The sequence below is a fragment of the Colias philodice genome, chromosome 14 (assembly GCF_061535455.1).
Source record: "Colias philodice isolate Cphi_HAF_F1 chromosome 14, ilColPhil1 Martin Lab GWU primary, whole genome shotgun sequence".
Taxonomy (NCBI): Eukaryota; Metazoa; Arthropoda; class Insecta; order Lepidoptera; family Pieridae; genus Colias; species Colias philodice.
Genome location: NC_143099.1, coordinates 3809496 through 3833469, shown reverse-complemented (window position 1 = coordinate 3833469; position 23974 = coordinate 3809496). Strand labels below are relative to the sequence as shown.

Genomic DNA, 23974 nt, shown 5'->3' with positions numbered 1-23974 from the left:
CCTCTTTTATTGGAACCAACTTTTCAAGGAAAAGAACATAAGCAGTTGATTATATTGGTTTTATAATCAAAAGATACATTTATAATAATTAATACCTATAGTTCAAGAATTACATAGAAACTTACATAAAAAGAGAATTGTGTTTAATTGTAATGGTTTCACGCACCAATTATTAGGTAATTATTTACCCAGTGATAACATGATTTTATATTTCTCTAAATACTCGTATATCATTTTTATAGTATTTACTATACATACATATAGTTAATGCTGAAATGGTTGCGAAAGATAATTTTTATCATTTATGTATTTATTTTGTATATTTTACGTTTACACTATGACATCTTGTGTGTTGATGAAAAAAGCTTTAATAACATGATTGTAATTTGTGACAAAAATCTTCTCCTTATTTTTTATTCAGTTTAAAAGAAATTGTCTTCTAAATCTTAAATGCTATCTAATATTTATTTTTGCCATCATCGAGAGTTTGTTTGTATATGTGATGCAGGTAGCGCCTACAAATAATAAAAATAATAAAGAAAAAATCAATAATTCTTTATTGATTTTTTCTTAAAGCTCAAATTAATTGAAATATTTGCTTACCGGGTAGTATCATTATATAGGGCCAATAATGGTAACAACTAACAACTGACAACGTAATTTATAAAGATATTTGCTCATATTTTTTCCTCCAACATATTCTTTTATATACACAAAAGAAATCATTTTCCTATTGTATCTATAAGTACCAATACTCGTGTTCATGATTTCACAAACGATGTGTGATTTCCAGCCAGATTTTCCTCGTTATATAAAGTGACATAGTAAATAAAAAAACGATGTTATTTTTGGAATAATAAGTAGAAATATTTTAGACGAAAAAGTGGAGCATCGTATCTCCTAATAATATTGGGTACATTGAAGAATATTTTTCGAGGAACTCTGGTAATATAACAATCAATATTATTCAATAGCCATTAAATCACTCGCATTTAAATGCAAATAAGTAAAGTATTCAGATACTTCAAACAGAAGTGGATTTTCCATTTCTATTTTCAGTATCTGGAAATAACACACTTGAAACATACGTTCATATTAGTGGTAAATAAATATATGTACCTACTTTATCTTCTTAATATTCGAAACTATTTAAGTTATTATAATCGCCTTAAATACTTTTAAAGAGTTTAAATACTGACATTTTAAAAATGTTCTCCGTACTAAATAAAAGGTTAAACTTGTTCCAACCTACTGGCAGTCTATGAATAGTTTACATCCTTTGACAGCGACATCCAAAGTTAGTTTTAGGAGCTATATAGTTCCTCAGAGAATAACCAACTTTCTTAAGTAATTTTCGGGATGTACACCCTAATAATAATATTCAAGATATAACATGATAGTTTGACAACAATTCGGAAATAAAATTGATATCATACTAATAATAAAGGCGAAAGTTTGTATGGATGTATGGATGTATGGAAGTATGGATGTATGGATGTTTGTTACTCTTTCACGTAAAAACTACTGAACCGATTACAATGAAATTTAGCACACATATAGAGGGTAACTTGGATTAACACATAGGATAGGTTTTATCCCGGAAATCCCACGGGAACGGGAACTATGCGGATTTTCCTTTGAAAACGCGGGCGAAGCCGCGGGCGGAAATCTAGTTAAATATATAGAGTTTAGTGTTACTGTGGTTGGACAGGAAGGTCATGCTTGCACCCAAATTGATTACAGATGCATTTACAGAAGATGTGTCATATTACATAAACGGGAAATTTTAGAGTATATGAGAAAACATGACGTAGACTAGTATAATATGCCCAGCTTTTTCTCAACCTAGAATCCGTACCAAATGTTGTTGTTTAATAACAAGTCTTCAAAATAATATAGGTTGTTGTTTGTATAATGTATTTTCTGTACTTGTATTCGTCACGTCTTTTGTCTTCCTGCGACACATATACGTAAAAAATACAATTGCGCATTTGTTATCATAGTAAATATTTTTACTTAATTTAAATAGGCGACGTAGTATATTGAAAAATAAACACAATTATCAATAAACGCAATGGTTATAATATAACTATAGTCCCTAATGAAACTGATAATATTACGTTAGCGTCTATTATGTTTATCATAATATTATTGTCGTAATATCCATTAATGAATTCGCACATACGTAATAACTTTAATATAATATAAAGAACGTTTCCTTATATTTAGCTATAATCTTTCCGTTTCCATTCATTATCAATTACAAATTATTTCTTTATCTATAGCTAAAAAATTGTAAATACACACTAAATTTGAGAAACACTCTAGGTAGAGATTTATTACTTGTTACGTTTTTATCCATCTACTGAAAAGTACCGGAAGTAATACATATTTCTAATATAGACCTTGTTTTGGGTGAAATTTGGTACAGAGATTTGATCAGACCTGAAGATGGACATAGAATAAGTTTTATCCCGGAAATGCCACGCGAACGGGAGCCTTATGGGTTCTTCTTTGACTACGCGGGCGAACCCGTGGGCGGAAAGCTAGTTCAGTTTTATATAGCTCTAACATAAGGGTCAGATCATCCATCAAATCTGTGTAAAGTAGATTAAGATTTAGTACTAAGATTAATAATCTCGATTGAAGTGAACTAGTAACCCTGAGATTGACGTCATTAACCGATGTTCCTCGAACTTGAACTATAATGGAGCGTGCAAATATATCAAATATCAATATCTCACAATATTGAATTATTACTAAAACTTTTGATTTTTATAATTTAATTATGTTTTTAATGTTAAATTTAAAAATAAATCTAATCGTATTATGTTCCAAAGGCGAAAAATCTGTGAAATCATCTCGTAAAATAATGTTATATTAGATTTATTGTATCTGTTACCTAATTGATATATTTTGATTTTTGTACAGTTTGAAAAGTTGTGATCGAAGGTTACGAGCTGAAGAAAAATCTTATTTCATAAACTCTCTTAAATAAAATGAATACTTGTACGATATAAAATATGTCAATCGGAGGTTTACGACTTAGGTACTTCGCAATAAACCTAGCGTACCTATTTAGCTTTCACTGCAGTAAAATCTAGCCTTATTGGAGACGTAATTAGTATTTGTAATTAGTAATTACTATTTGTAAGTACAGTATTTATTAAGAATAATATTTATTCTGGAACAATAAACAAAAACTCTAACAATTTTAAATACTGACATACACAAAAAAACTACTTAGTTACAACAAAAGTAGCAATATTAGATTGCAAAAAATGCATTAGTTTCTCCATTTAATTCCCATTCAGAGTTTCTGATTGAAATCACAATAGACTTAATTTGAACAGTAATTTAATGTATACCTATCGGCTATGACCGTGTCCCGAGCTAATATGTATTATGTTTAGATCAAATTCCGCAATTTGACGGCTCGTCTATCCTTTGCATCCCCTGCGGAATGCGATGTCACGTAATAGTCCATTGAATAAAAAGTTCTAGAGTGCGTGAGTTAGTAACGTAAGATGTTTCTTCGGAAACATGTCAAGAGTCCCTAGGTAATAAACATACTAAAACCCCGGGACACTAGGAGGAGCCCCGGAGTGGGGGGAGGGGGGGAATGGGTCCATTTTTTCATTTTTCGCTTAAATCTCAAAAACGGTACATGTTAGAGAAAAACTTTCAAGGAAAAGTTGAAAGGCCATAAAATTATCTACAAGTTGTACCTACATCATTTTTTCCTATATCCTACCGTTTCTGAGTTATACGCAGTAAAAAATGATTTTGGCTCAAATAATTTCCCCATACCGATCAAAAAATATTTCTTTCTTCCAAAAAACTCAAATGTGCAACTTGTGACCGGTACTGATAGATTGCTCTTAATTAGGTCTATAATTGGTAAAATAAACACTTTCCTCCATGGAAGCCTTTAGGAGGAATCGATTGTCAAAATATTATATTAGGGCAGTTTGAGTTACTGAACTTGATCTTTTTATTTTTTTCTTCCAAAAAACTCAAAAGTGCAACTTGTGACCGGTACAGATAGATTGCTCATAATTAGGTCTATCATTGATAAAAATACCAGATTCCACCACGGAGGCGTTTACGGGGAATTGAATTTTATCAGGGTAGTTACGATACTTGAACTTTTTATTTTTTTTCTTCCAAAAAACTCAAAAGTGCAACTTGAGACCGGTACAGATAGATTGATCATAATTAGGTCTATCATTGGTAAAATAAACACATTCCTCCATGAAAGCCTTTAGGAGGAATCGATTGTCAAAATATGATATTAGGGCAGTTTGAGTTACTGAACTTGATCTTTTTATTTTTTTCTTCCAAAAAACTCAAAAGTGCAACTTGTGACCGGTACTGATAGATTGCTCTTAATTAGGTCTATAATTGGTAAAATAAACACATTCCTCCATGGAAGCCTTTAGGAGGAATCGATTGTCAAAATATTATATTAGGGTAGTTTGAGTTACTGAACTTGATCTTTTTATTTTTTTCTTCCAAAAAACTCAAAAGTGCAACTTGTGACTGGTACAGATAGATTGCTCATAATTAGGTCTATCATTGATAAAAATACTAGATTCCACCACGGAGGCGTTTACGGGGAATTGAATTTTATTAGGGTAGTTACGATACTTAAACTTTTTATTTTTTTTCTTCCAAAAAACTCAAAAGTGCAACTTATGACCGGTACCGATAGATTGCTCATAATTAGGTCTATCATTGATAAAAAAACCAGATTCCACCATGGAGGCGTTTAGGAGGTATTGAATTTTATTATGGTAGTTAGTTAAAAAGTTCAAGAATCGTAACTACCATAATAAAATTCAATACCTCCTAAACGCCTCCATGGTGGAATCTGGTATTTTTATCAATGATAGACCTAATTATGAGCAATCTAACTGTACCGGTCACAAGTTGCACTTTTGAGTTTTTTGGAAGAAAAAAATAAAAAGATCAAGTTCAGTAACTCAAACTGCCCTAATATAATATTTTGACAATCGATTCCTCCTAAAGGCTTCCATGGAGGAATGTGTTTATTTTACCAATGATAGACCTAATTATGAGCAATCAATCTGTACCGGTCACAAGTTGCACTTTTGAGTTTTTTGGAAGAAAAAAAATAAAAAGTTCAAGTATCGTAACTACCCTGATAAAATTCAATTCCCCGTAAACGCCTCCGTGGTGGAATCTGGTATTTTTATCAATGATAGACCTAATTATGAGCAATCTATCTGTACCGGTCACAAGTTGCACTTTTGAGTTTTTTGGAAGAAAAAAATAAAAAGATCAAGTTCAGTAACTCAAACTGCCCTAATAAAATATTTTGACAATCGATTCCTCCTAAAGGCTTCCATGGAGGAATGTGTTTATTTTACCAATTATAGACCTAATTATGAGCAATCTATCAGTACCGGTCACAAGTTGCACATTTGAGTTTTTTGGAAGAAAGAAATATTTTTTGATCGGTATGGGGAAATTATTTGAGCCAAAATCATTTTTTACTGCGTATAACTCAGAAACGGTAGGATATAGGAAAAAATGATTCAGGTACAACTTGTAGATAATTTTATGGCCTTTCAACTTTTCCTTGAAAGTTTTTCTCTAACATGTACCGTTTTTGAGATTTAAGCGAAAAATGAAAAAATGGACCCATTCCCCCCCTCCCCCCACTCCGGGGCTCCTCCTAGTGTCCCGGGGTTTTAGTATGTTTATTACCTAGGGACTCTTGACATGTTTCCGAAGAAACATCTTACGTTACTAACTCACGCACTCTAGACCCCCCTTGGAGGGACTCATTCAATGGACTATAACATCAATTACTTCAATTGTTATCATTGCACAATTCGTATTGTATACACGGTACAAAGATCCATTAACTATACCTAGAATTATAAATTAAACATGCGTAAACTATCTTTGTCCTCTGGGATAAAGGTAGTATTTATTTCAGCGCGTCGAAGACAGTAATACTATTATCCGATATTTTTTCAACATAATATCTTCGGATAATTTTTTTACAAAAAAAAAGTCGTAGGTACAAGGTATATTACTTTTAATAATTGCACAAAACTTTATTTTCTATGCGTCAAAATAATACTTGTATGGACTGCCTAAATTAAAAATGTGTGAGTTCGGTATCCGCAAAAGAATATTAAGAAAAAAACTGCTAAGGAACAAAAAGCTGATCACCGAGCCCGAATAGAAAATCGATCAGTGAAGCTGATGCAGATCAGCATGCGAATGCATGTAGGGAACCACGCAATACGCATAGGGAATGGGATAGATGTATAAAAAAAAGGTTATAAAACAATATAATTTGGAAAATCCAAAAGTGCACGCCTCATAATTTTTTTTTAATAAATATTTATTAATTATTATTTTTGTTTATTTAATAACAATTAAACCACATCGAATCAGACCCTGAAAAATGAAAGGGTTCTATTCCTGAGCATACTCAAGCGTAAGAGAAAAAAAAAGACTCGATTAGTAAAGTATTCGGTCGCTATCGTGTTAACAAGAAAAAGGATCCGCACATACAGACACACGGACGTCCAAGACAGAACTTTTTTAAACTGTTTTTTAACTAGTTTAAATAACAAAAATGACATCAAAAATATCATGAACGTTAAAAATAGTGTTTTTTCTTAATATGTGTGTGTATGTTTTATCTTACAAGTGCAATGTATGATACATAAAGACATTTTAAGTTTGAAAAATCAGATGTTTTGCGCGAAGTGACAGTAGTACCCACCTCAACGCTTCGCTTATGAGGCGTGCAAAATCAGATATTAATTTACTTAAAAACAGGGAATTGGCGAGGAACTAACGCAGATAATAATATTATACTATAAGTATGTACAAACAATAACACTTCGTGTCTATTACAGTAGACATAATTGAATAGAGTAGTAAATATTTTCTGTTTAATATGAAGGGGACAAAACGTAAGCATGTTTATTTACATTAATTTAGATACTTCTAGAATAGGTTTATGTCTATAAAATACGTCGCAGGCTATGACTCAGTTTGCATTTAAATAATATTTATCTGACTATTTGTTGTTTACATTTTAAATTAATAAATTATGTAAAATTAATATCTACCCAAGTGTGTATTAATGACTTGTGTGCGTAATGGTATAACTAGAAAAATACGTAAAAATATTATAATAGAGATTCTTTTTTTAGCGTTAGTTGGATAAAATGAGTTCAAATCTTCTGTTAGAAATAGTGTCACCAGACCAGCTTTTTTAATAAAACATTTTATGATTTTCTTCATAACAGAACCCTTCAAAACTATAACTTTACGACAAAAGAAGTCCAAGAAATTGCTATCTTGTACAAGTTATTTTTCAAATAATTTTTTGAATTGAAAAACCGCGAATTGTTAGCAAATTTACAAAGAGCATAATTTATACAGAGCGCTACAGAATGTCCTTTAGTCCGTCGAATTAATTAAAATTTAATACTTACTTAACTTTCTTTACTCCAGATTTGCTTGAAGCGTTTGCAGTCGTTAAGAGTTTTTATCAATTGTACTGAAACTTGTCCTGAGGGTGTCGCATCAAAGCTGTTATGCAATTATAATATCCAACTAGCAACCGTTGTTAATTATCCTTACATAAAGCTAGGTCAATATGACGTTAGAATAATAAATACGCAAAAGTTCGTAGTTTCTCTATGAGTAAGTACGATTATTATTCCATCCAATGTTGTATTATATTTTACTATTAGAAAGTGGTCCTGTTCCTAGAATAGATTTAAAAAAAATCTAAGAAAAAAATATAAATATTTCATCTTACGGTTTGTTTTGAAGAATTTAATTTATTTAAACTAACATGTGGCATATTAACATCATACGATTTTGTTTACAATTTTTCTGCGTGAAATGTGTATTCCAAACATTTTCCTACTACCTAACAAATCACTCAACTGCGGTGTGTTATGATAACGTTTAATAACAATTATTATTCATACCTTTATGGTCATAATTCCTTTATACTCTGAATAAATAGTAAGTTATAAGAGGTATACATCTACTTATCTATACTAAAATTATAAAGCTGAAGAGTTTGTTTGTTTGTTTGTTTGTTTGAACGCACTAATCTCGGGAACTACTGGGCCGATTTGAAAAATTCTTTCGGTGTTAGATAGCCCATTTATCGAGGAAGGTTATAGGCTATATATCATCACGCTACGACCAACAGGGGTGGAGCCACGGGGGTGAAACCGCGCGGAGCAGCTAGTATATTATACAATTATTAATATCTGTACAAGTGACACGCGCCAACACTAATTATCTCTATTAACTACCTATCTATACATCTCTATACACTAGTTAATAGGTGGTTTGTACATAATTAATTATTACACAACTGTTTGATTTTTATTCTTATTGCACTTTGCACTGAGCATAGCTATTTCAAATTACGGTAATATATTTTTATTTGAATATCAAGTATCATGAATACTTCATATAATTATTATTATACTGGATGTATTATATTAATAGAAATGAGTTTCTTTAAATGAATGTTATTAGTTTACATCTTGCATACAGAATAATTCAGGCGGGAATGCCAGGTCACACGGCTGTTAATTTTAAATGAAACATCTATTTCAGATTTTTATGAATAAAATTGAACTAAAATAGAGTGCAAGGTCAAAACAGTAAGCTGATTGTACATTGAAAAAAGTTGCATAAAATTTAAAATGCATAAGTACGTACTACCATAACTGCGAACAGTTAATTCGGAAAGAAAATATACTTTTTCCCCCTTTCACTATATTACTTGACTTGATATAAATGCAAAAAAAAGTTTTAACAGTCTAAATTAAGTATAATAAGTTAATAAGTCTCTTAGTATTAATTATTTTACATTTAGTTTCTTTTTAGCCAATTATCCCATTTGACTAAAGGTAGGTACATAGGTACTAGCATGGACAAATAAAGTTACATTTGTCTATGGTACTAGGTAGAGTTAGGTACCGGGCGAACGTAAAATATTCAGCGTAATTTCGGACTTTTGATTTAATCATTACTGAACTATAGGAAAAATATTATAGAAACAATCAGATGCACTCTATGCAATAACAAAATAACAGAAACCCTATGCTTTCAGAACTAATACAGTTATTTGTAGTAAGATGCCCATCATTTGTATTGATTCAATCAGAAAGAATCAGCCTCGCAAACAAGGGGCGCTTTACACTCCCGACCCCATCACATAAATAAACATTGCCAATTGATTTTCTATTGTAATATAATATTTACAATATAACTCATTGAGTTCATAAAAGTTTTCCGCTCAGGAAATGTGATGTTCACGTCGTAACCACATGACAGCATTACGGCATCGTTTAATAGGATGTCACTCGATACTTGTATCCTACACGCGGTTTACTCGTGAACCTTTCATGACACTTTCATACCTATTTTTAAGTAAAAAACATATTTTATGATAAACTTTTCTGTATTACTCACATTTATTATAAACGATATGTGCTTGCCGTTGTATACACATACAAAATGTTAAATTAAACTTTGTTTGATATTTTCATTAATTCAAATTGAAAAATAGTTTTACAGTTAAAGATCATAATTCGATGCCACCAGCTATGCAACCATACTTTCACGTCATCCAAAACTTCGCAGGAAAGGAAACTATACGTCAATTACCAAAACAGAATAATTACATCAATATGAGAATTGAAAGTGAAGGGACCGACAAATCAAGAGTAATTTAGAGCACATTATTGTCAGACAAAATAATTTGGCAGCGGTCAATGATCTTAAATGCAGCATTCAGAACATTATAAAGATCATCAGGCACATAATGCACTCATTCAGTAGGTACAATTATCTCCTCAGTACTCACGTTCAGTAGATTAATCATTATCGCATTCATCGCTAAAATTTCCACGTTTATTTATTAATTTAATATTTATGAATAAGATTAGTATTCAACGGCTGTACAAGCTGTTTTTGTTGTCGATCTAAATCACGTGCGACGGCAATTATTGTGGAATATTTTATCTGTATTGTTTTTAAACATTATTTATACGAGGTGCGAGCGGCTGAGTACCTTTTAACATGATTAAATTTCACTTCGGGTCAAAACAGCTAGTTAAGATTAGACTTCACAGATAACATAAGATACCTACATAAAATAGATAATTGTATAATCAACAAATGGTGTGATCTTATCTTTAAGCGTAATAGTTCTTGTCCCTCGAAGAGGTTAAGGTTATCATCAATCGTTAAAACCAAACTATTTATCCAAATCAAAGCACGAAGGGTGTTTTGTAATAACAAACAATTTAAGTTATGTAACTATACAATATCTTTATCGTAAAAAATCGTTTCTGTTGTATCAAATTAATGGCAGAGGCATTTGTACTATTATTCTAAATTACTTTAATTAATTAATTTAACCCGAAATTACGAAATTTTTAGTTTCTAGAAGCTTTTAACTTATGAAGCAACTTTCGTAAATATTGAATTACTAGAATAATAAAATGTGATTTAATTGAAAACAAACACTTCAAATTGTATACAAAATTCCTTCAATTTTAACGAAATAATACAACGCTCCAGGCAGCTTCAACGAAAGCGCCAAATTTTTCAAGTTTTCCTCTCTTATCACTGCCCTTTGTGCGTAGAGAGCGAATGTTTTGTTTCACTATACTTGACCTAGAATACCTTCCTTGACATTGTACTGGACTACATTTTGTGTAACAAGCATATTCATAAGGCAACATATACTATGGAGTTGATCTCAAATTTCCTGCTGGGAATAGTGTAATGAAAATGGATAATTTATACATTGACGCGCATACATATTTCCGCTCATGTGTAAACTTCTTGGAATACGGCTGGATAAATACATCTTATTCGATTAGTTTATTAAGCAAAGCTCGAACTAAATCTATTATTAGAATAAACTCAAAGTTACACATTTAATAGACTTGTACTTAAGAATCATCTCATCGTATAGATGTAAAACTACTTATTTTTCATGATAAAATTAAATCGATCATTCGTACTTAATCGGAATATATATTAAATGAAATTAAAGAACTTACAATACAAAGTTAAATTGAAATGGGAAGGCAAACATTGCTTTTGTAATAAAAAGACGATGTACCTACTAGCAACGATATTTTTGATAGGCCTTCACGTATTACTTAGCAAAGCTAAAATAATATCTTTATAAGTTTATTTATTTTATAGTAAGTAGGTATCAAGATTTCGGTGCGAAGTTTCGATAAGCTATGAATAATGATAATGTTCTTGTAGGAACCCTTTTGTCGCAATGTTTTGAGACTAAGTTGAGACTATTATTTTAACTGTTATAATATAAAATATAAATTCTTAAATGCGCATGAATGCTGTAATTATATCAAAACCCTTTGACTTTTTAGAACTTCTATATCTATAAACGACATTAAATAGGTTACGTTTCATGGTAAGCTGAAGCCTGTAAACACCTGAAAGAGCACGATGGTAACAGACAGTTACAGTTTACAGACAGTTTTTATTTGTAACATAATTCTAATTATAACTGTTGACAGATTGTTCGAAAGGACGTAACAGGAGCTATTTTACACCAATAGTTAATTAAGATTAGGGTAATCTTTCCGCTCCACGTTCCAACGCTTTATTCATGTCACTACGAATAGTTAAGAGAAGCGTTTCAAAGAACCTTTGCACACTGAAGAATTATTAAATGACTCATTGCGAAAAAACATGCTTACTAAAAGTCTACAATTTTTCACTAAGATTTTTAATGCTATGTATAAAATACACGTTAGGTTGACTGGTTAGTATTCACATTTATTACATCAAGCAAAAATATTTCTTAACTGATGGCTAATTTTATTTGATTATATTCAAAATATTTATAACATACAATAGAAAATATCATACATAATTTATGTTAGCAACAATCATTTCTACATACTTACATATTATATCTATATCAAATATAGACCGGCTGCGATTGATACATTTTAAAAGATAAACAAAATATCCTCCCCTCATACCTCTTACCACTTTTACAGTTCTGTATAGATTTAACAACATTAAACATCAGTGCGTCTTGGTACTGAGACAACCAACATTCTTAGCATAAACATGAGGTAAGGTAATTAAATCGGTTTAAGTCAGGAGGACACGTAATTCACAAATTTCAGCAGTCAGCGCTCTCCTGCCAACACAGGAATAAATAAATGCTTACTTACTTACGAACATTTTATGACGTAATTAATTACAAACATCACGAGTAAAACGGGAAAACCTTACTTGTTTACCGAGTGTGTCCGGAACGAGGCTGAGAGATCTACTGCTGAGTTGAACCTTAGATTGTTGGGCAATGTTAATGTTTTTTTGGCGCTTCCTTCTTCAAAGGAAGCTAGATTTATTTACAAAATTGTTAATCTAGGTATTAAGCGTAGATAGTTGTTTTTTGTAATGCCAATGAGGGTGGCATGATCATGTTTGATCAAACCCTCGTTAATAAAATAAAGATTTAAAAAAAAAAAAATACTTGTTTACCAACTTTTGCTAGTTCATTTTAATTACTGCTCAATATTAGTTAAATAAAACTATTGCTTGAAGGCTTTCAACCGCAGCTTAACTAAAATTAGATGTCAAAAGTGTCAGAAACTTGGTCGTTTAATTAGCCTTTGGTAGAGTTTGAAACAAAATAGCCTGATCATATTTTTCAAGTCAGCTAAATTCACAATACCTATTTCAATTTTAGTTTTATACCATTCAAATAATTTATAAATTATGATCGATTTCGTACGGCGAAAGGTAGGGGTTCGAATCCTACCTGTGATCGTTTTTATTTTTATTCCTTAAAGGTCTAAGACTAAGGCATAGACATATAAAACTGAAAGAGTAGAATTAATTCTATTACTCTGGCTAAATTGGTCACGTGTGGCTAAATTGGTCAGGCGTCGTCACGGAATAGCGGAAGACACGAGTTAGAATCCCGCCTCGTGCATGAATTTGTTCTATTCTTCATTAAATATATATTTTAAAGCATACTTAAATGCCATCAAACCAGAATATCAAATTCAGAAATAATATGTTTAAATTTCCCAAATATCACTGTTAATTAATTATTACAGAATTGTAATTGCATTTTCGAGAATATATGTATTGTACATTATATTATGTTTATTCTAAAAAAATATAATTTAAAGTGTTGCATTTATTCTAAAAAATATAATTAACACGAATAGCTTTTCATTTTCACTGGAATCATATAAAGCTATTTCAATGCGCTGTAATTTCGTTGATTTTATTAAATACTCGTGCAGATCGTTGGACCTGAAAGAAAAATAATTAAACATACTTACGACTATTTCTTAATGAATAAATATTTCTTCTAACAAGATCGTAAGTTTCTGAGTTAAAATACAAAAAACCGCCACAAAATAAAACTCATTCCTCACTCTTTCATACAACTTAAAGCTTTCGTCGAAATACGGAAGAATATTCTCAGACTTTCATTTTAACTTCTCATCCTTATCTATGTTATATGATATACCAGTATTATATTCATGTAATATCCTTTCACTCACTGTACTATAGTGAATAAATTCATCCAGTTGTTTTATTTTAATAGATTGCAGGATATTTATTTCTTTAATAGCATTTGAAGCGTTTCGCGTTCCTCTTATCAAGAATCAGTATAATAATTTAATGAGCAAGTTTTTTGATTTGTGTAAAAAAGCATATTTATTTTCTTTTAAACCTACTAGTATCGTATACCTACGTGTATTACGTTGACATTTAATTGAAATAAAGCTGTAGAGAGTCCAATTACGGTGGCACAAACTGCAGAAACATATCTTCATTTTGGAATGTTGTTAAGTGACACACAAAAAAGAAAAATGGAAGGTACGACGTCCCTTAGGTTTTTCACTGACATTCTCATAGCACGTACTATGTCAAACTAACGAGCCGTTTGTCACAAAAGTTATTCAGCTTAGCGTATGACTATGACTAAAAAGCCGAGTCTAGTGTTAAATACTTTTTAAAACGTTTGTACATTTTTACACATTATAGGTGTTTAACAAGTCGTTATAATAACACAACTAGGAAGAATTACCTAGCTATATTTGCAATTAAAATTGTATTTCATAGTTAAATACGATTCGGTTAGCAGTGCTTGATAGCACAAGAGTATTTGATAAATTCAATCCAGAAAGGCTAGGGGGGGCCTTAACTAAAAAAAATAACTTAATTTATAACGTTGCTTACAAATGCACGAGATTCAAGCCATGCATTAGCTTATTAACGAGGAACAATTGTAAAAGCTATCCGATTTAACGTAGAGCCGTGGTCGAGCCATTAAATGTTTGGAACCAAGAATATAGTGCTGAATATTTTACAATTAAGTTACATCATAAAGCAAGTGTTGAATATAATGTAACAGCTCGTATGTAGAGCTTAAAACTCTCAAATAACTGAACTTCTGGAAACTTCCATTCGTAAAAATCTAGTGCACTGGCTTATTGCAGATTAGACCAATCAAAAAACATATCCCAGAGACGAAGTCAGCCTTAGAAGTATAGTTTTATAAAGAGGTTATTCTCAGTAATGAAGACTGACTTTTGGAAACTTTATTAAGTATATTTTTATTTGACTTCGATAATATGGTAGGAACATAAAATAAATTGGTAATGCAGAAAGTCATGATTCTACCTCGTCAAGTGGAATAACTATGAACAGATAATATGCTCCTTTTAAAACTCAGTAGGCAACGTAAAGGCGCTTTAATAAGATTAAAATATCTACAAGAATAACGTTGTTGAAAATTTCAACAATCCGATTCTTGTTACCATAATTAGAAAATATTAAAAAATGTTAAGAGAAAATTTTCCTCGACCCTGAATGGAATAACTGGAAATATTTTGTATGGAAATAATTTTCAACGTTCATTTATATTTTTCAATTATATGGTATAGAGGCTGTAACTTATAATGACTCAAGTCATGAGTCAGGTAACCTATTAAAAACTCGAATTTCTATTACCCGAATCTTAAAACCCCGAAAACGGTTGTTAGAACTTTTAAAAGACAGATGTAATGAATGACAAATTTTTAAAATTCCTTTTTTAATTTCCCAGATGAATCAATTTCCAGATGCACCAAAACCAGATTTTTAAAAAGCGTTTTTTTGTTTCCCGTATTCTCATAATACAGATCTCAATATACCAGATTCTCAGAATACTTTTTTTTGTTTCCCATCGTACCATTTTCCAAATAAACTATTGCCAAATTTTCATAATCTTTTTATTTGGTTCCCATATAATCGTATAACAGATAAACTATTGCCAGATTTTCATAATCTTTTTATTTGATTTCCATACAATCGTGATTATACCTTTACTATCGACTGAAAATAATCATTGTCAGTACGTAAAATTGTTTTACTTGTCCATTACAGACCAGTTTTAGTGTCAAAGTCGACTCAGTAGGTTAGGTTTGAACTACGACCCCCACGCTAGAACTGACTCGCTATTGTTTTACTTGCCTATTACAGAAAGGTTTAAGTGGCAAATTCGACTCAGTAGGTTAGGTTAGGTTTGAACTGTGACCCCCCATGCACGAGCCGAGCGAGCGAAGCGAGCGTGCCGCGGCAGCGGCCGGCGAGTGCCAGAACCGACTCGCCATTGTTTTACTTGCCCATTACAGAAAGGTTTAAGTGTCAAATTCGACTCAGTAGGTTAGGTTAGGTTTGAACTGTGACCCCCCACGCACGAGCCGAGCGAGCGAAGCGAGCGTGCCGCGGCAGCGGCCGGCGAGTGCCAGAACCGACTCGCTATTGTTTTACTTGCCCATTACAGAAAGGTTAAAGTGTTAAAATCTATTCAGTAGGTTAGGTTAGGTTCGTGCTGCGACCCCCTGGAAGGATTTCGTTTTGCTGGATATCGTTTATTTGAATTTCAAAAATCTGGACATTGTTTGTCTGGATATCAATTAACTGTATTTCAAAAATTTGTGTTTTAAAAATCTGGCTTTCGTGCATATGGATTACGGTCATCTGGATTTTGTGCATTTAGATTTCGTATGTCTGGAACTCATTCGTCTGGATTGTAAAACGTCGTACAAATAAAGAAATGGGCAAATGAAATTCGGAGTTGCGATTATATGGCAAACAAAACTTCGAAATTTTAAAATTCGGGGTTATGATAAAATGTCCAAACGTTTTCTGGATTATGATATTCGGCATATTAAAATTCGAGATTAAGATAGGTAACCCATGAGTCATTATGAGTATTCAGAATGAAGTGTTTATCGTTTATTATTTTGCAAATGGGACGATGTGTCGCTTTGTATGTATTCAGTCTGTCAAGAGGCTCGTGAAATTAATAAAACCTATTTTCTGGGGATATTCGTGCATGATGGTCCGTTGAAAATTCATGAGTAAGAGGGTCAGAATGCGACCGCTTTGAAAATATTCATTGGCCGTTAAATCATACGTTAAACTATTTTCCATACCCAGTAACTGCGAAAATTGTTTCCGCTAACTGAATTTTATATTTTTAAAAATTAAGTACTTCACACGAAATTTTTGTAAGGTAGTGAATTATGACCATATTTCGTGTAACATTTTAAAAAGCCAATAAAACTTGAGCAATAACTCAGCTACGAACTCTAGCACTGTGTCTTGCACGAAAATGACAGGCGTTATTTTTCCAATACTATTATACAGGGTGTAATCGTTAAGTGTGCACAGGCGATTATTCCGTAACTATTACAGATATCAAAAAACTTTAAACTGATATCGAAAGTACTTAACCTAATGAGTAAAATGGCCATAATAAATTTTTAAAAATAATACGAGAAATATCTAAAAAATTAACTTTAAGCCCTCCCATACATTTAGTATGAGATATGAATATTCCATGTACATGGGTTGATCCAAAAGTAATGATAATCAATATTAAACAAGGTCATTACAGTTAAAATAATTATGTATTTCTCTAGATAGTCTTCTAACTAGATAATATACTTCGATATTTTTTTTCCTTAACTTAGAAAAAAAAACTTTGACTTCATCTACAAAAACCCCTCAAAATCGGCCATCACTTCGCTGTCGTCTTAAAATTTCTTGTATCGACGGTGTTTCTTGTGCCGAAGTAAGAGATAGAATTAACTAGGAGCTAGATCTTACAAACAGGGTGGGTGTTCAAGCATTTTCAATGCCGATTTTTGATTGGCAGCCATCGCAACTGACGCTTTGTGATTTGGTGCGTTGTCTTGGTGAACCAACATTCAAGACCGAAGTTTGCCATGTCTCTTTTTCTTACTAACCTACCCGCAATCTTTTAATTTGGTCTGTGTAGTAAGAGCCCTGTGTAGTAGTGGCTACCTTCTTAAAATATTCCACATTTCTTCAGCGTCCCAAAAAACTACGGCTTTAATCTATCCCACTAATTTTCACTTTGAAAATCTTCACCGTCACTTTGGAAGCTCGCATCCAGGCCATTGATTGTTTCTTGGTTTCAGCATAAACATGGTGAACCCAGGTAACGCCCATGGTCACAAATCGTGACAAAAAATTATCCTGATCTCATTAAAAATTTAGAAATTCACCCTCTAAATGTCGAATCGTTGTTTCTTCTTTTCGTCGGGAAACATTCTGGCTCGCACTGTTCACATTAAAATTAATGTTAATACTTGGAAACGTGGCCTGTAGATATAATTTTTTTGTGATAACTTAGTGATTACATGAGCAAGCATAAAACATTTTAAATTTTATATTTTTATGTGCACAGGAAATACCCAATTATCATTACTTTTGGATCAACCTATACATTTAATATGAAAGATTTTAGCTTTTTTTTTTGTTTTTTTGGTTTTCTGCTTTAATTACTTCGCAAATTTGGAGGGAAGTTCATTTAGAAACTGTAAATAGACCTCCTCATTGTATTGCACAATAAGGACGTCACTTCGAAAATCTACTATGAATACAAAATGTATGGGAAATAAATTGTATGGGAGCGTTTAATGTAACATTTTTGGTTATTTCTCGTTTTATTTTTAAAAATTTATTATGGCCATTTTACTTATTAGGTTAAGTACTTTCGATATCAGTTTAAAGTTTTTTGATATCTGCAATAGTTACGGAATAATCGCTTGTGCACACTTAACGATTACACCCTGTATACTATGTAAATTGTAATATACTTATGTTCCTTCAGAAACAACATTCTATATTTTTATTTTTATTTATTATAATATTTGCGCTGACAATTGCGAATTTACGTTGTAAGGTACAATGTTTTTTTTTTCTTATATCAAAAGACACATTTTCTTATTAAGTACCTACTATTTTTAACCGTATAAATGCAAACTTTTTCATTAACAATCATTACGTATATTTACTTCAATGTAATAACTCATTAGTTTCGTTCATTTTTATTTTATTAGGTATCCTTTGTTAACTGTCAAACAATCGAAACATAGCGTGCTGAAAATTCACGCCAATACGGTGAAATCAAGGGTAAAATCCTTTGTAATCTTATTTTAGTGGAATATTATAATGCCAAGAAATATATATATGTACTTCAATTCATTCAGGAATCCGGGGAACGGAAAATGTATTTAAAACTGTATTGGATTTCTCATCTATTGTTTATCGCTTAATGGATACGCAATTTGCAATTCTATTATAATCGTTTATTAATTACCTTGCCGTTATTAAAGACGTACCGATTTTGAGGTTATAAAATATGTATATAATTATGTATTACTTACTAGATTTCCGCCCGCGGCTTCGCCCGCGTTTTCAAAGGAAAACCCGCATAGTTCCCGTTCCCGTGGGATTTCCGGGATAAAACCTATCCTATGTGTTAATCCAATAATCCAAGTTAGTCTATATGTGTGCTAAATTTCATTGTAATCGGTTCAGTAGTATTTGCGTGAAAGAGTAACTACCTATTATAAAAAGAAAGAAAGATACATATATATATATATATATATATATATATATGTATCTTTCTTGTATAAGAAAGAATACATACCTATTATAGAAAGCTTTTAATACGTCGTTCACTCATTTCTTGAAAAAATTCCGAACAGTTAGAACTGTAAGTTTTACGTCCTATTAAGTCTTGTGGTCATGATTTCGCACATAAATCTCGGTTCCATAAGCCGTAGATTTCGTCGTTTATCTGCAATACCATGTTTCTCTTAGTATCGAAGCCTCTGCTAAGTCCGGGATTGACATGGACTTTAAGTTGAATGGCCGTTCCTTCCTTAAATTGTAGGTATATTCGTTTTAGATTTGATAACATTGGTTCATTTTATTTCCTTTAGTAATAGGCAATAGGCAAATAAAATATCCGCTTAGCATTTTAACAAATTTATAATTCAAGTCGGTCTAAAATTACAAGATTAATTAGTACTAGCGGTCCGCCCCGGCTTCGCCCGTGGTATCTACATATTTACGTTTTCTCTGCATAAGAACCATCCTCGTACTTCAAGGAATATAATAAAAAAAGAATTATCGAAATCGGTTCAGCCGTTCACACGTGATGCCGTGACAACGCGAAACGGGTGCGGCACGGCAACTGATACACAAAAATAATAGCGTATTTCATGTATAACTTTGGTGTTTCTACACCGATTTACATGATTCTTTTTTTATTGAATAGGTAATAATGTTAACTTTTTTTAATTAGGGATGAGTGAGAGTGTTATAAACGTAAGAGTAGACAAATATAATCAGAAAGCTCCGAATTGCTAAGCTATTGAAGTTTCACGAGTTATTGTGAGTCAATTTTAAAAGATAGACATATGCTGTCTAGGAATTTATTTTTATATAATAATAATAATAATTTAAGAACATTTGTGTCGTACATGATTTCTATGTAGCTTTAACCATTAAGGCTGCACACGCGACGGAAGCTTAAAAAATGGAGTAACTTCTCCCGTTTTCCCAATATTTCCCTTCACTGCTCTGCTCATATTGATCGTAGCACAATAAAAAGTACATATACTATAACCTGCCCAGAAGTATGAAGATTAATTGTGCCAAATTTCGTTAAAATCCGTCGTGTAGTTTTTGTTTCTATAACGAATATACAGACAGACACAGACAGACAGACAAAAATTTTACTGATTGCATTTTTGGCATCAGTAGCGATCCCTTATCACCCCTTCATAGTTTTTTTTTAAATATATTTCATGTACAGAATTGGCCTCTCTACAGATTTATTATAAGTACCTATATAGATTAAAAGATCAACGACTTTACAAAGCTAATTCATGAAAGTTTTTGTTACATAAATAGGTAAGTACCTACTATAAAATTTATAAGAATACAAATTACAAGATAAAACTAATTAAGGTGAATAATTATAAATTAATTTAAAATTAACGACTAATTAATAATTCGAGTGAAATCTTCGAATATAACTAAAAGGAAATTACTGGTTTAATTATGGAAGTTCCATTATGGTCGTGACAGGTTAAATGATTTTCTCTAAACTAATTACATCATAATATTTCCCCTGTAAAGATTTACGATGCGACATTTCATTAAAAGTCAGTTGCAATTTACCTACCTTCTACCACTGTATATATTTATTAGGTACTTATATAAGTTCTTTTTTTCCATATTTATCACATAACTTTATTAAAAGTGTGTGTCAAAAGAAATATTACAGTTACTCTATCTGTACAAATATAATAAAACTAAGGAATTTATTTTTACCATCTAACTTCTCTTAGGAGCGGAGAATCAATGAAAAATTTTAAAACTGAAGTTATTGAAATTAAAAGCACTCACATCGTCCGACTCACACGTCAACCTTACAATAACATGAAAATTAATTATGAAACGTATTGTCAAAGAAACTTTTTCCATTAAAGCTTTTTAGATAGAGTCTTTCGGGCATTTTATTTGATATTCCAAACTTTCATTTCAACTTTACACTTTGCAGTAACACGATGAAAAATAATTGTCACCAAGCAGTAAGCACGTGTTCCGATTCCCCGGTTTCTAAGAATTGGGTTATTTCATCCTCATTTTGACGTGTATTTATAGCTGTTTGATTAAAGGACAGCGCTAGTCGTCCGCTAAACGGATGAATAAAATAAATTAGTTGTCCGATTACCGGATGAATAAAATAATTTAATCGTCCGATAATTCTTTAGAGAACTGCCGCACGTATTATAGGTTTTTTGTGGGGGGAGGAGGGCACACGTAGGTATTTGATTTTTTTTTGCGCGTCGACGGAGCCCCGCTTAGCGGGGCTCCTATTTCTGTGTAGTTTTTTTTTTAAGAAACCTAACCTAACCTAACCTAAACTTGATTTTTTTTTGCGCGTCGACGGAGCCCCGCTTCGCGGGGCTCCTATTTCTGTGTATTTTTTTTAAGAAACCTAACCTAACCTAACCTAACGGCTAACCTAACCTAAACTTGATTTTTTTTTGCGCGTCGACGGAGCCCCGCTTCGCGGGGCTCCTATTTCTGTGTAGTTTTTTTTTAAAGAAACCTAACCTAACCTAACCTAAAGGCTAACCTAACCTAAACCTAACCTAACGAATTGAGGGCGAATATCTCGGCCATTTTTGATTTTAGAGAAAAGTTGTTCGTATAAAACATGCTGATAACTATTAGCGTAATCTTTACGATAAAACAATAATAAATAGGTGTTATAATGACACCAACTCCATCAAAAATTTTCTAAGTCCTGAGCCCCCTTTGCTTTAGTCCAACCCAACTAGCTTTAGTGTTAAAAGGTTATCTAGTAATCCGAATAATCGGACGATTAAATTATTTTATTCATCCGGTAATCGGACGACTAATTTATTTTATTCATCCGTTTAGCGGACGACTAGACACTTCGTTGATTAAATTCTATTGATTAGTTTCGCGCTTAGATTTCACGCGTCTACATATAGACCGGGAGATACTGACACAAAATTTCGAGTCATTTGTAACAGGATGGCGGTTCTACAGGGGTCTTAGTACGCAATGACAAAAAGAAAAACGATGATGTGAACGCTGGTACCGGCGGCTTAGTCGCGTGGGCGTTAGTCGAACTAGTCGGAAAAATAGCGAAGTCAAACGATTTGTAACACAAAAATTTTAGAATTTACCGATAGCCCATAAAAAAGAAGTAGGCGGTAGTGTTATGCCATACTTTTCCGGTGTGACTTACAGCCCGCCATACCGACGCGAATGTGTTGATTTAAAAAAAACAATTCAACCATTTGTACCAGGCTAACTTTTGCACAGGTAACCATCGTCGTGCAGCCATTTACAAAAATCGCCATGCCATACTTTTCGGACGATTCAAAATGGTCGCCATACCGCCGAAAATCTGCAAATTTTTTTTTTTCGCCGAACCATTTGTAACACACTAAATTTTTTTTTCAACAACTCCTGAATGATTATAAATAGAAGTGTGATAATGCCATACCTGTGGGAGGTGGCGAATGTGTATAAGATTTTTTTTTATTGTATGATTTTATTCGTATTTTGAACGATTTGTAACAGTTTCCTATAAGTTTGAGGTTCAACAAATATAAATACAAAATTTCAAAGATCTAGGTGGTAGAAATCTTCACTTCTATAAATTAATAATAAATTTATTTATGAAGTATGGCAGCACTTTTTCCCCCTACTAGAAGTATGGCAAATATAATAATGGTCACATTTTATCAAATACTCTCCAAAAATCCAAATGCAATACTGGTAAAAAAAGTTTGGCGAAAAAAAAAAAATTTGCAGATTTTCGGCGGTATGGCGACCATTTGGAATCGTCCGAAAAGTATGGTATGGTGATTTTCGTAAATGGCTAGACGAAGATGGTTACCTGTGCAAAAGTTAGCCTGGTACAAATGGTTGAATTGTTTTTTTTTAAATCAACACATTTGCGTCGGTATGGCGGGCTGTAAGTCACACCGGAAAAGTATGGCATGACACTACCGCCTACTTCTTTTTTATGGGCTATCGGTAAATTCTAAAATTTTTGTGTTACAAATCGTTTGACTTTCGCTATTTTTACGACGAGTTCGACTAACGCCCACGCGACTAAACCGCCGGTACCAGTGTTCACACCATCGTTTTTCTTTTAGTCATTGCGTACTAAGACCCCTGTAGAACCGCCATCCTGTTACAAATGACTCGAAATTTTGTGTCAGTATCTCCCGGTCTAATAGGTTTGCGTTGACAATATAATATTAGATACCTACACAATTACACATACTACCGGATTCCCGCAAAATTCATGAAGTTATTAATACCTAGTTAATACTAAGATATTTAAGTATATTATGTTCTGAAAGTTATTATTAACTTTGGTCAGAAAATGTTTAACATACTAAGCAGGTACATATTACTTAAGTATATGATTTTCATATGCTTAAAAATTAAAATAAAATAATAAAATAAATTAAATTTTGCATTGTAGATATGTTTTGCAATACTAAGTACCTTTTGGCAAAAATGACCTATGCCATCTTTTGCCCATAATATGTATACTTATATCACCTTTTGTAGGTAATAAGTACTCAGGATTTATACAGGGTGTCCCACTGTTGGTATACTAAGCTCAAAGGAGGTTATAGTTTTGCATACGCTGAGTACGTAAAAAATACTTAAAAAATTCCAGACGCATTTTTTTTCAAATAGATGAATTCTTAAAACTCTATGTGTACAGTGTACACCCATAACAAGCAACCCGCCCATTTTTGCCACTAGCACGTGAGCTATCGTTTAAGATTATGTTTTCATAGACAAAATGCTCACATTAGAGAAGCGGTATATGACGGCTGCGCGAAGCTAGAGAAGAAAACATGGATTTTCAGGAAAAAATTATCAAAAAATTTTTAACGTAATTTTGTTGTTTATGTATTTTTTACGTGATCAGTGTATGCAAAACTACAAGTTCCTTCGCGCTTAGTATACCAATAGTGGGACA

The 23974-nt window shown here is 32.2% G+C and overlaps 1 protein-coding gene across 1 annotated transcript in view; it reads left to right on the top strand.

Annotated features, from left to right (window-relative positions):
- The window catches only part of Ctr9 (RNA polymerase-associated protein Ctr9), a 331471-nt gene that overhangs the window by 265305 nt on the left and 42192 nt on the right, over positions 1 to 23974 (top strand). The window lies entirely within an intron of this gene.